Below are 10,122 nucleotides of genomic sequence, written 5' to 3' on the forward strand. Positions count from 1 at the left end.
CTCTTTTGCTTACTTACAGGACCCTTTTCCTCCTACTGGATAGCCTTGATGTGAAGGTATATGCCTTATCTCATGGTAGATTTCTATGCCATGTTTGGTTGATGTCCCTGGGAGGACTGCTTTTTTTCTGAGAGAAGGCAGAAATAGAGTGGATGTTGGGGAGCAGGGAGGCAGAAGGAAAAGGGGCTGGGGATGGAGGGGGAATTGCAGACAGGATGTAATATATCAGAAAGAATTAAATAGATTATTGAGAAGAAAACTTACATGAAAAAATATCCTAAGTATATTTAAGAACACATTAGAAACAACAAAATTTAATGCATTTATAGGCATCATAGCAGAATTTACTTAAAATGAAATACAAGAGAATTACGGAATAAATGCCAAAACATGAACTGAACATGCAAATTCAAATATAAAAGTAGTTAAGACCACAGGCGAGGAAGAAAGCAAATTTATTCAAAAACAATAAAGTGGTCAGATGAGATGAAACAATTGTGTCTCCAGAATTTGAAAGGGTGATTCAGGATGATAATGATTTCAATATAATCTTCTGGTCCATAATGTGTTTGAAACTAGCCTAGGCTACATGTGATAATATCTGAAACAAAACAAAACAAAACAAAAACCAAATATGGAGAAAATAGAACATATTTCTCAGAATAAACCAATATCTATAAGTAACAAAAATTAATTACGAAGAAAAAACTCCAACACATGGTGACCTACATTCTTTTTTTGTTTGTTTGTTTGTTTTTCGAGACAGGGTTTCTCTGTGTAGTTTTGGAGCCTATCCTGGCACTTGCTCTGGAAACCAGGCTGGCCTCGAACTCACAGATATCCACCTGCCTCTGCCTCCTGTGTGTTGGGATTAAAGGTGTGCACCACCAACACCCGGCTGGTGACCAGCACTCTTAAGATTATTTCTAACAAGGAAATTTTTAGAACAAAAAGAGTCGATGTTATGTTATGTACTTATGTAAGGAAAATAAGGCTAACTGTACTCTTCTACAGAATCTTTCAGTGTATCCAAAGTTAGAATAAAGATTACTGACCATATCTATTTACTAAAGAAGAAACCGAATAATGAAATACTTTTGAATGATTCTATTATGATGGTGAGATAGAAAATATACATTTCATTCCTCATGGACACCAAGTAAACAACATCACAAAGCAGAAGTGTTTTGGTGAAGACTCTAAAAACCAGATAGAATATCACATCACCCAGAAAAATGTGCAGCCAATAAAATTTATGCAAACATGATGGAAAAATGTTGGCTTCTTTCCTGTGTTAGTGATCCTTGATACTTGGAAAATAAATTACATATTTTGGCTTTTCCCTTTGGATTCTCTATCAAGAGACAGTCTGAAGTTACTGTCTTTTGTTTTGCAAACCACAAGTGTTGTTTTGCACATCTGGCTGGGATGGCAGAAGACAGTTGCATGCATCCTGTATTATCACAACAGGAAACAATTTGTAGTGTTGTACCAAGGCAGTAGGAAAAACAAGATATTTTAGAACTATAAGACAAGTGGTGATTTCTAAAGTGCATAAGTCCATAGAGAATGGGAAGAAAGATAAGTCATGTCCCTAGAATGTAAACATGAATGGATTACTGAGTAACATTCTCAACCTTGCAGAAGTCCCACACAATGGAAGAGGTGTTCAAGTGCCAGTATTTGAACAAAAAATAAAGGCATACAAATACAGGAAAATACTTTTCATTAAAAGGGGCAAAAATAAATTTGTAGAAGCTAAAACAGAAATGGAAGTTTTAAAGATAATGAGAAAATAATGCTAAATATTTTAAAATATTTTTCTATTTTTATTATAGAAACAATCTTAATTTACATATCAATCCCAGTTCCCACTCCCTCCTAGCCTCCCATGCCCCCACCAAATCCTCAACTTACACCCTCCCACTCACCAAGGATAGTGAGGCCTTATATATGGGCTGCAATAGTATCCACCCGTAGGGAATGGGCTACCAAAGTCTACTTGTGCACTAGGGATAAAGATTGGCTGTACTGTTAGAGGTCTCATAGGCTGTCCAGGCTTTGTAGCTGACACCCACATTCTGTGGGATTGGTTCAGTCCAATACTGGTTCCACAATTTACAACTAGGTTCCCCAGAGGCCTCACTAGGTCAGGTCAACTATTTCTGTGGGTTTCTCCAGCGCAGTCTTAGCTTCTTTGGTCATTTTTCTTCCCTCTCTACAACTGGATTCCAGGAGTATGGATCAGGGTTATCTGTGGGTACCTGCTTCTGCTTCCATCAGCTATTTGATGAAGGCTCAAGGATGGCAACCAAGGTAGTCACCAATCTGATTATAGGGTAATGACATCAAAGGCAGCCTCTCCACTATTGCCTAGATTCTTAGTTAGGGCCATCCTTGTGGATCCCTGAATGTTTTCCCAGTGCCAGACCTTGCTCTAAACATATACTGGCTCTTTCTTGCTCTCCTTATTCCTCCCCTGTCTCAGTCTTCCTGATCCCTCTTTGTTTACATCCACCCTTCTCTTGTCCCCTTCTCATTTTCCTACCACCCTTCTCTCTCCCCCCATGCTCTCAATTTGCTCAGGGGTTCTTGTCCCTTTCCCATTCTTTGGGGGACCATGTGCTTTTCTCTTGGGTCCTCCTTGTTCCCTAGTTTCTGTGGTGGTATGGATTGTTGGCTGGTAGTCTTTGTTTTTTATCTAATATCCATATGTGAGTGAGTACATACCATGCTTGTCTTTCCATATTTGGGTTACCTCACTCAGGATGTTTTATTCCAGTTCCATTCATTTGCCTGCAAATTTCAAGATTTCATTTTTTTTCTGCTGAGTAATACCACATTGTATAAATGTACCACATTTTCTCCATCCATTTTTCAGTTGAGGGGCATCTAGGTTGCTTCCAGGTTCTTGCTATTACAAACCATGTTGCTATGAAAGTAGTTGAACATATGTCCTTGTTGTATGAATGTGCATTTTTCGGTATATGCCCAAGAGTGGAATTGCTGGATCTTGAGGTAGACTGATTCTCATTTTCCTGAGAAACTGACATACTGATTTCCAAAGTGGTTGTTCAAGTTTGCACTCCCAGCTGCAATGAAGAGGTGTTTCTTTTTCTCCACATCCTCTATAGCATAGACTGTCATTGGTGGTTTTATTTTAGAAATTCTGGCCAGTGTAAGAATGTATCTCAGATATTCCATGACAAAATCAGATTTAAACAATACATATCCACAAATTCATCCCTGCAGAATGTACTAGAAGGAAAACTCCAACCCAAGCAAGATAATTACACTTAGGGTAATTGTAGGGGAACCTGTAGCCAGCCACTAAGCAGGCATGGCTACAGGTTCCCCTACACTCACAAAATCATAGGCAATAAATAATCCTACTTTACTAAACACCAAAAGACAAAAGTGGGGGAAATTCACAAAAATAGCACCACCAACATCAATTCAAAACCAAACAAGAATTAACAATCAATGGTCATTAATATCCTCAATGTCAATTGTCTTCACTTACCTTTAAACATATTTTGAGTAGAACAAAGACAACACGTCAGTTAGAAAATTTTATATAAAATACACTTATAACATCACAGAAATTCTGCAATGGAAGAATGCTATAGCTCATTGGAAATGTTGCCAAAGGCATTCAGTGAAAGACTTGTATCAGCAGAGAAATCAGTAAATTTGAAACAGGTCATTTGAAATTACCAAGTCAGTGAAGCAAAAGGATAATGAAAAGTGAAAATTAAAAACAGCTTCAGGAATTTCCAAGACATCATCAACTGGGCCTATGTAGACTCCTGGAAATTTCTAAGGAAATGGGAAATCTTATCAAACACATCTGATGGAATAGCATCAAAATACCTACTAAAAATGGGTATGCAAATTAATGAAGTCTAAGTGGAAAATCCAAAGAACCAAATCATGACATACAATGAAGCTGTCAGAAGTCACAGCCTGATGACCTGAGAGTAAACTCAGGAACCTACTCAATGGAAGAAGAGAATTAATGTCTTCATGTTCTGCTCTCACCATGACATATGAAATGGGCAATTGCCTGCCCACACATACACACAAACACAATAAACAAAAACCACTAAAAGGGCAGGGTGTTGGTGGCACATGGCTTTAATCTCAGCACTCGGGAGGCAGAGGCAGATGGATCTCTTTGAGTTCGAGGCCAGCCTGGTCTCCAGAGCGAGTGCCAGGATAGGCTCCAAAGCTACACAGAAAAACCCTGTCTCAAAAAACCAAAAAAAAAAAAAAACACTAAAAATTTCAAGTTTTGTAATAGGGAGATAATTTCTTCAAAATGTTAGAGGACAGAATTTTAAGAGAGAGAGAGAGAGAGAGAGAGAGAGAGAGAGAGAGAGAGAGAGAGTGCGCGTGTGTGTGTACAGTGTGTGTATTCACAAATGTGTATATATCTAAAAGCCAGCAATATTGAGCATCTTTCTTCAGTTGCTCATCATTTTTATGTTTTTTTTTTAATTTTAATTAGAAAGAAAATTATTTCACATGTCAACGCCAGGTCCCTTTCCCTCCCATTCCCCTCCGTCCCCCAAAATAACACCATACCTATCCCATACCCTTTCTGCTCTCCAGGGAGGGTGAGGCCTTTCATAGGGGGTCTTCAAAGCCTGTCATATCCTTTAGGATAGGGCCTAGGCCCACCCCCATGCGGCTTGGTTCAGGGAGTATCCCTCCATGTGGCATGAGCTCCCAAAGTCCATTCCTATGCTAGGGATAAGTACTGATCCACTACAAGAGGCCCCATAGATTTTCAAGGTCTCCTCACTGACACCCACATTAAGGGGTTCTGGATCTGTCCTATGCTGGTTTCCCAGCTCTCATTCTGGGGACCAAGAGCTCTCTCTTGTTCAGGTCAGCTGTTTCTGTGGGTTTTACCAGCCTGATGTGGACCCCTTTCCTCATCAGGCTTCCATCTCTGCAACTGCATTCCAGTTCAGTTCAAGGTTTAGCTGGCAGTATCTGCTTCTACTTCCACGGCTGTTGCATGAAGGCTATATGATGACATATGAATTAGTCATCAATCTCATTATCAAGAGACAGCATGTAAGGTAGCCTCTCCTCTGTTGCTTAGATTGTTAGTTGGTGCCATCTTTGTAGCTCTCAAGACATTTCCCTAGTGCCTGATTTCTCTTTAAACCTATATTATCTCCCTCTATTATAGTATCTCTTATCTTGCTCTCTTCTGTTCTTCCCTCAACTCAACCTCCCTACCCCATCATGTCTTCCTCACCCCTCCTATTCTCCACTTCTCATTCTCCTAGTTCCCTTTCCCCTCCCCCACTGCTCCCAATTTGCTTAGGAGATCTTGTCCCTTTCCCCTTCTCCAAGGGACCATATATGTCCCTCTTATGGTCCTCATTGTTTACTATATTCTCTGGCAGAGTGGATTGTAGGATGGTAATACTTTACTCTATGTCTAAAATCCACATGTGAGTGAGTACATTGAATGTTTGTCTTTTTTGTGACTGGGTTACCTCAGTCAGAATGGTTTCGTCCAGTTCCATCCATTTGCCCTCAAATTTCAAGATTCCATTGTTTTTTTCCCCTCTGAGTAGTATTCCATTGTGTAAATGTACCACATTTTCTTTATCAATTCTTCATTTGAGAGGCATGTAGATTGTTTCCAGTTTCTAGCTATTACAAATAATGCTGCAGTGAACATTGGTGAACAGATATCCTTGTATGATTGTGCTTTTTTTGGGTATATGCCTAAGAGTGGAATTGCTGGATCTTGTGGTAGACTGATTCCCATTTTCCTGAGAAATCACCATACAGATTTTCAAAGTGGCTGTACTAGTTGGCACTAGCACCAGAGATGGAGGAGTGTTCCTCTTTCTCCCCATCCTCTCCAGCATAAACTGTCATTGGTGTTTTTTTTTTTTTATTTTAGCTATTCTTACAGGTGTGAGGTGGTATCTCAGAGTTGTTTTTATTTGCATTTCCCTCATGACTAAGGATGTTGAACAGTGTCTTAAGTGTCTACAAGCCATTTTAGACTCATCTATTGAGAATTCTCTATTTAAGCCTGTACCCAAATTTTTAATTGGATTATTTGGTGATTTTGAGAATAGCTTCTTGAGTTCTTTGTATATTTTGGAGATCAGTCCTCTGTCAGATGTGGGGTTAGTGAATATCTTTTCCCAGTCTGTGGGCTGTCATTTTGTCTTGCTGACTATGTCCTTTGCCTTACAGAAGTTTCTCAGTTTCAGGAGGTATCATTTATTAATTGTTGATCTCAGTGTCTGTGCTACTGGTGTTATGTTCAGGAAGTGAACTCCTGCACCAATTTGTTCAAGGGTGTTTTCTACTTTCTCTTCTAATAAGTTCAGTGTGGCTGGGTTTATGTTGAGGTCTTTGATCCTTTTGCACTTAAGCTTTGTGTATGGTGATAGATGTGGACCTATATGCAGTCTTTCACATGCCAGTATCCAGTTATGCCAGCACCATTTGGTAAGATGCTTTCTTGATTCCATTGTATAGCTTTAGCTTCTTTGTCAAAGATCACTTGTTCATAGGTGTGCAGGTTAATATCAAGGTTTTCAACTCAAATACATTGGTCTCCTTGTCTATTTTTTGCCAATACCAAGCGGTTTTCAGGACTATAGCTCCATAATAGAGCTTGAAATCAGGGATGGTGATGCCTCTGGAAGTTCTGATGTTGTACAAGGTTGTTTTGGATATCCTGGGTCTTTTGTTTTCCATATAAAGTTGAGAATTGCTTTTTCAAGGTCTGGGAATAATTGTGTTGGGATTTTGAGGAGGATTGCATTGAATCTGTAGATTGCTTTTGGCAAGATTGCCATTTTTACTATGTAGATCCTACCTATCCAAGAACATGGGAGATCCTTCCATTTTCTGGTACTTTCTTTAATTTCTTTCTTTAAAGACTCAAAATTCTTTTGATACAGGTCTTTCTCTTTTTTTATTTAGCATTACCCCAAGGTATTTTATGTTGTTTGTGGCAATTGTAAAGTGTAATATTTCTCTGATTACTTTCTCAGCACATTTATCATCCATATATAGTAAGGCTATTGATTTTTTGAGATAATCTTGTATCCTTCCACTTTGCTGAATGTGTTTGGCAGCTGTAGGAGTTCCCTGGTAGAGTTTTTCGATTCACTTATGTAGACTATCTTATCTTCTACAAACAATGAAAGCTTGACTTCTTCTTTTCCAATTTGTATCCACTTAATCTCCTTTTGTTGTCTTATTGCTCTAGCTAGAAATTCAAAGACAATATTGATATGGAGAAAGTAGACAGACTTGTTCCTGATTTTAGAGGAATAGCTTTGAGTTTCTCTTCATTCTGTTTGATGTAGGCTTTTGGCTTACTGTATATTGTTTTCTTTTTTTATTTTCAGGTATGTTCCTGTTATTCCTGATCTCTCCAGGACCTTTATCATGAAGGGGTGTTGGATTTTGTCAAAGGCTTTTTCAGCAGTTGGTGATCATGTGGTATTTCTTCTTCAGTTTGTTTATATGGTACAGTACATTCATAGATTTTTGAATGTTGAACCAACCCTGCATCCTGGGGATGAAGCCTACTTGATCATGGTGGATGATTTTTCTGATATGTTCTTGGATTCGGTTTGCCTGTATTTTATTGAGTATTTTTGCATCAATGTTTATGAGGGATATTGTTCTGTAGTTCTCTTTCTTAGATGTGTCTTTGTGTAGCTTGGGTAACAAGGTAATTGTAGCCTCATAAAAAGACTGTGACAATGAACATTCTGCTTCTATTGTGTGGAACAATTTGAGGAGTATTGGTATTAGTCTTTGAATTTCTGGTAGAATTCTGCAGTGAAGCCATCTGGCCCTGGGCTTTTATTGATTGGGAGATTTTTGATGACTGCTTCTATTTCCTTAGAGCTTATAGGTCAGTTTACGTTGCTTATCTGTTCTTGATTCAATTTTGGTAAGTGATATCTGTCCAGAAAATTTCCATTTCCTTTAAATTTTCCAATTTTGTGGAATACAGGTTTTAAAAGTATGACGTGAAGATTCTCTGGATTTCCTCAGTGTCCGGTGTTATGTCCCCATTTTCATTTCTGATTTTCTTAATTTGCATTTTCTCTCTCTGCCTTTAGGTTAGTTTGGATAAAGCTTTGTCTATCTTGTTGATTTTCTCAAATAACCAACTATTTGTTACATTGATTCTTTGTATTGTTTTCTTTGTTTCAACTTTATTGATTTCTGCCCTCAGTTTGATTACATCATGGTGTAAAAGCCTCTGCAATGAATTTGTTTCAATTTGTTCTAGAGCTTTCTACTGAGATGTCAACTCTCTGGTGTGACGATTATCTAGCTCCTTTATGTGAGCACTTGGAGCAATGAACTTTCCTCTTAGTACTGCTTTCAAACTGTCCCATAAGTTTGGGTATGTTGTGTCTTCATTTTTATTGAATTCTAGGAAGTCTTTAATTTCTTTCTTTATTTCTTCATTGACTGAGGAATGGTGGTGTTGTTCAATTTCCATGAGTTGGTATGTTTTCTGCTATTTTTGTTATTTTTGAATACTAACTTTAAGGCATGGTGGTCTGATAACTCACAGGGGGTTATTCCAAAATTTTTGTACCTGTTGAGGTTTGCTATGTCACAGAGATTGTGGTTGATTTTAGAGAAATTTCCATGTGAGGCCGAAAAGAAGATATAGACTTTTGTGTTTGGGTGGAAGGTTCTATAGATGTCTGTTAATCCCAATTGGACCATGATGTTTTAATTTTTTTTTTTTTTGGTATTACGAGACAGGGTTTCTTTGTGTAGCTTTGGAGCCTATCCTGGCACTTGTTCTGTAGACTAGGCTGGCCTCAAACTCACAGAGATTCCCCCTGCCTCTGCCTCCCAAGTGCTGGGATTAAAGGCTTGCACCATCAACACCCAGCTTAAATGCTGTTAGTTCCTTTGTCTCTTTGTTAAGTTTCTGTCTGGTGGTCCTGTCTAGTGGTGAGAGTGTCATGTTGAAGTCTCCCACTATAACTATGTGAGGTCTTAATTGTGATTTGAGTTTTAATAATGTTTCTTTTAGGAATGTAGGTGCCTTTGTATTTGGGCATAGATGTTTGGAATTGAGACTTCATGAAGGATTTTTCCGGTAATGAATATGAAATGACCTTGTTCATCTCTTTTGATTGATTTTAGTTTGAAGTCTACTTTGTCTGATACTAGGTTAGCTACCCCAGTTCATTTCTTGGGTCCATTTGATTGGAATATCTTATCCCAACCCTTTACTCTCAGGTAATGTCTGTCTTTGAACTTGAGCTGTGTTTCTTGTATGCAGCAGAAGGATATATTCTGTCTCATTACCCAATCTGCTAGCCTGTGTCTTTTTATAAGCAAGTTAAGACCATTAATATTGAGTGAAATTAAGGACCATTGAGGGCTTATTTTTGTCTGTTTTTATTTGTTGTTGGTAGTGGTATTGTATGTGGATTTACACTGCTTTTTATTTTGGGATTTTTTAAAGTGTGATTATCTATTGCCTAAGTTTTTGTGAGTGTAGTTATTTTCTTTAGATTGGCGTTTTCCTATAGGTACTTTCTGTAGGGCTGGATTAGTGGTTATATATGGTTTAAATCTGGTTTTGTCATGGAATATACTGTTTTCTCCATTTATAGTGATTGAAAGCTTTGCTGGGTATAGTAGTATGGGATGGCATCCATGTTCTCTTAGAGTTGGTAGAATATATATCCAGGTCCTTCTGGCTTTCTGAGTTTCCATGTAGAAATTGGGTGCAATTCTGATACATTTGCCTTTATATGTTACCTGGCCATTTTCCCTTGCTGCTCTTAATATTCTTTCTTTATTCTGTACATTTGGTGTTTTAATTATTATGTGATGAGGGGACTTTCTTTTGTGGTCCTCTCTAGTTGGCATTCTGTAGCCTTCTTGTGCTTTCATTGGCATGTCTTTCTTTAGTTTGGGAAAGTTTTCTAGTATGATTTTGTGGAATATGTTTTCTGCACCTTTGAGTTGATTTTCTTCTCCTTCTTCTATACCTATTATCCTTATGTTTGGTCTTTTCACGGTATCCCATATTTCCTGGATATTTCGTGTTAAGGATTTGTTGGGATTAAGATTTTG

This window comes from Cricetulus griseus, assembly GCF_003668045.3.
Source record: "Cricetulus griseus strain 17A/GY chromosome 1 unlocalized genomic scaffold, alternate assembly CriGri-PICRH-1.0 chr1_0, whole genome shotgun sequence".
NCBI classification, from domain to species: domain Eukaryota; kingdom Metazoa; phylum Chordata; class Mammalia; order Rodentia; family Cricetidae; genus Cricetulus; species Cricetulus griseus.